Genomic DNA, 5,081 nt, shown 5'->3' on the forward strand with positions numbered 1-5,081 from the left:
AAATGCCTAGCAACTCTCATAATTTTAGAAAGGGATGCTTCTTGGGGAGCTTTATTTTTTTTTCCAAAATGGCTTATACCGAGGCTTGCTAATTCATGGAAAGTATGTGCCAAGTGTCCCACATCATATTCCAGAGACCAAATTGTGTTAATAACTTTTCTTTCCCTCACACATTGTTGGAATAATTTTGTGTTATTGTCCCCTACTTGTATCCAAATGGCTCTTCTATTAAGTCTCCAAGTTTCTTCTTTCTCCCTTAAAATCTTAAGCTTCTCTCCTTCAAGCCTAGTGGTATGGAGTTTAGATTCATTTCAGATAGATCCATTGTTACTCGGGTCCTATATTAGATCTACCACCCTTATTTTGTGGAAAATCTCTCCTGTGATGCTCTCCACCACAATTTCAACACTATAAAGGGTTCTTGCCATCACCTTTCTTGTACTCCTTAGACTCAAACCCATGTCCTTTTTCAACTGTGTTGAACTTCTTGTATGACGCTACATTCTCCTTGTCACCTACATCCAAAGCTCTTCCTATATTTTTAAAAAAATTTCCATTAGTATTGACATTCCCTTTCTAATCATGCATAGGATCAAAATAATGCTTAGAATTCTCATAACAATGCTTCAACTTGCCTGTGACTTCCTCCAATAAATGATGTTAATCATACTCAATCTGATCCTTGAATGTTAACGACAGTCCAAAGATGAGTATTTGAAACTTCGTCTTCTCATCCTTGAGGTAGGGCACATACCTAAACAACACTGAAAAATTGGTCGTATACTCTTCATCTTTCGTGGCACCCATCTTGAATTCATAGAATTCCTTGGATTTATCATCATAATATATTTCATTCAAGTAATTCTTTCTAAAGAGTCTTTTAAACTCATGTTAACTAAACTCCTTTATTCAACGTGTATCCTCCATGAGACATTCTACCATATTCTATGTTAGTACTTTCCTCCTATCCATGAAGTATTCTTGGCTATCTGTATCACTCTGCAAATCTGATAGGCTCTGAAGGACCACTATATTAACCTCATTTTCTTTTCTCGGGCTCTGGAAAGTCTTTCCTCTTATTGAATTATCATGTCATTATCTACCTTGCAACTTTTGATTTCTTCCTTCAAGCTTCTCAGTGTATCTGTTATATCAGGAGAATACTCATCTCCTTACTGCTCAGCTGATATATAAGGAGAGAGATGTGAACCATAATCCACTATTTTTCTATTCATCTCTAATCTTTTATTTCTTGCAAACATGCCATGTTAGATAAACCAAATATAGACGTAATGAAAATCATACCTCAATGTATTTTATGGGAGGCTATATCGTCTACACAATCAATCCATATTTGCACAATATATATATAGTCAAAATCAACATATCAATCATCTCAACAACAACACCATGATGACACAAGACTACAACAATGACCATCACAATGCATGCAAAACAAAGACATTGACAACTAACATGCATGCATAACTATCACATCTACCCTGCGGTCCAGTTCTACAACCTTGCTCTGGTACCCACCCTGTCGTATAATATATTACCCAAATAGAACAAAACCCACTCTAATACCACCCTATAATGTCTCCTCCTACATTTATCCAAATTCACAAACTTTCTATGGTAAACATGAGACGAGTGTCACTATGACATGACTCGACCTCCAATTTATGGGTAAGGAAATGGTGCCTACAAACTTACCACTTACTAACATCCTACATGGGCTACAAATCACTAAAGAGATGAACAACCACCCCAAGTGATTAATCCTTGAGATAGAACACTTTTTCTATAACCTAGCTCCATAACCACACCTTTGACACTACATCCATGTGGTTGGAAAGCTATAATTGCACTCACAAGCTTGCTTCCATATAGCTATGACTCAATTCCTACAATTTTGTGCATGCGGTTTCAAGATCTAAGCCACCTTTTTAGGCTAGCCTCTAGACCACTTCCCAAAACAACCTGAAACTTTCTAGAGGAATATATAAAATGATAACAAAGCTAGCCATTCAAACTCAAGAAAGAACTTGACCTAGACATGCCTAATCCATGATAGAAATTTTGACAAACATATGTTAAACATATAAGCTACATGTCATGAATGCATATCTAATCATAAATTGATAGTCTTCATCAACAACAACACCGAACCCACAGCCACAACAGCGTGGATCTCTAGGAAATGGAAAGGTAAGGCTAAAACCACTGTCAATCTAGGAAAATATTCATGCCAATGAAAACACGTAACCAAGGAACCACTTGCATGTACCATGAATCCAAAAATTAACAAGGCAATCACATATGCAACCTATTACCTGCAAAGTATCCACGTTGTAGTTGTCGATCCAAATTTTCCCTTGTGCTCCCTTTCTTTCCTTTCCTTTCTTTCTCTAATCCAAGTGAATGCTAGAATGCTCCAAGCATGCTCTGCGAATGTTCTAAGTGTGGAAGAGTATGAGAGAATGAACTAGAGCTCCACCAATTTTTTTTCAAAAGCTAAGCCTACAAAAACTATGAACTGATTCTTTGGAGACTTTTTATCATTGATGCCTCTATTTTCTTCATTTTCCTTCATTTTCCCTCTAATTTCCCCTGCATGGAAATTTGTGTCTCTCCACCTTCCTTTTCTCATATTTTCCTTTATTTTCATAAATAAATGCCAATTATTGCCTCTTTTCCTTTACCAATGCCTTTACCAATATCCATATCCACTATTTATTACAAGTGATTCCCACTATAATTTTTTTCCCAACATTCAACCTGGAATATGTGTCCCATCACCTTGGTCTTATTTTATTTACATGGAAAATCAACTAGGGGCTATTACATTATGTGCCTATTTAGTTATTTTTATAGGTTTTGGGGCTAAATTTACTAGATACATATATAGTCATTTTTTTTAATGGTGAAAGTGCCAAAATGGTAATTATGATGTAAATTATTATAAATATTCTATTAATAAAATGGGCTGGTTGTGGAGCCCACTCCATGGTAAAGATTATGGACAATGGTACAACCCCATGGTGACAGGAAACAAGGTGTTTTTTCAAGCATTGATGGAATAAGGCACCTAGGGCCCACATGGCTTCAAGGAATGAAACATGGTAGAGGAACGCCATGCATATTTAAAAGGTGCATATTTTCCTAAGAGGGGGAGTTAATGGATTATGGACTCATGATGATTCACTGTATCCCATTTTTTTGAATTTTGTTTTTCGCAACTAACTGGAAAACCCTCTACTTGGGTTATGGACTGGTTGTAAGTTATTTTGGTTCATTGTTGGAGAAATGCCTAGAGAGAAACATGAGTTCCTACAAGGCCAGGTTAAGAATGTTTCCATCTAGTCATAAGGCGCCTTGAGATTTGGGCACCATTGAGGGACTGGAAAGGTGCAAGGAAAGGGTGTGCCACTAACACAACTTTGGAGGGTGGGAACCGAGGGCTGGGGAATTGCCTACTAGGTGGGTATCATATCCATTATTATGTTTGATCTGAGACGATCCTAAATAGGAATAAAATTATAATTCTCCAAAAATTTGATGGAAATAGTATCATGTCAAAGATATCGATGAGATGATTTCAACACAACTTAAATCACATCAATCTAAGTCTATATGGAAAAGTTATATCAGTTTGGCGTTCTACAAAAATAGGGAAAAAGTTAGAGTAAAAGGTGACATGTGGCATACCATAGAGTTGGCATGTGTCATGTATAGAATAATGATGTGGGTGAATCAAAGCTTGACATGTGGTAGTTGACGTCGCTAGGTTGACAAGTGGTTGGTGACATGAAAGGGAATGTATCAACACATGGCACACTGGATGGGCGACACATGTCCTAATGAATGGGTGCCACATGGAACCATGGTTAATGCCAATTCATTAACAACTCTGATAACCCACCAACAATGGATACCACGGGTTCACATGAAATTAGGCCACTTCAAGTTTGAAAAAATAAATCTTGTTTTCCTAGTTTTGGGTTCTAGGATAGATCTATATGTATATTATTTATGTTCTCACAATTGTATATTTTTACCACCCCCATACAAGCCCCCTGGCAGGGGGGGGATACCAACCCCCTTGCAACTCCCCTATTGCAGCCATCGTTATGTAACAATGCTTGGAGCTAGTCGTGGAAAGAATATAACACATACCAACATTCCTCGACTTGTTTTTCTGTTTCCATAAAAGGGGCTATAAGAGTGCTCGACCATTGGTCCCAAGCTGCAACACCCATTATTTCTCTACACCAAGAAAACTTCTGAGTGCTCACAAACATTTTTGATGAATCTACAACATTCCTCATAGTGTCCACCTTTACCAACAACACCCTTTTATCTACAACTATATCCCTCACAAAGTAATATTGAACATCAATGTGCTTTGTCTTTGAGTGATAAGCGTGGTTCCTTGCCAAGCAAATTGCATATTGGTTGTCACAGTTTATCCTTATAGCTCACTATACAAACCCCATACTTGAACACAATCTATAAAACTAAATTGTTTCATTACTTTCATGAGTTGCTTCCATATATTCAACTTTTATAGTTGAAAGTTTCACTACAAATTGTCTCCTGCCCATCCAACTGAATTCTCCTCCAAATAGGTTAAACACATACTCACTTGTAGATATTTTCTAATCCTTCTCTCCATCCAAGCTTGCACTAACAACGTCACATATATATAACACTATCCAATCATGGTTTTCATTGATAAAACAAACCATAATCACTAGTGCCATGCAAATACCTGAAAACTCACTTCATTGTTGTCCAATACTCCTTCCCTAGTTTTTAGATAAACCTACTCAATACTCTCAATCCATCTACAATGTATGGTCTGGTACAAATCGTTGCATACATTAGGATGCCAATTGCACTTCATTAAAATTCGAAAAAAAATTATTACAAAGACATCACTAGAATTAAGATTTTTTGGTTATTTTGAAATTCTAGATACACTATTCAATTCCAAATTTAATCAAATATGTGTTACTTGCATGTGAAGGAAATAGATGTTCTCCTCCCCTTCCCATGACTTGGGACATTTTTCAACA

Source organism: Pinus tabuliformis, chromosome 9, assembly GCF_031772625.1.
Source record: "Pinus tabuliformis cultivar Carrire ecotype Pingquan chromosome 9, CPIR1, whole genome shotgun sequence".
Taxonomy (NCBI): Eukaryota; Viridiplantae; Streptophyta; class Pinopsida; order Pinales; family Pinaceae; genus Pinus; species Pinus tabuliformis.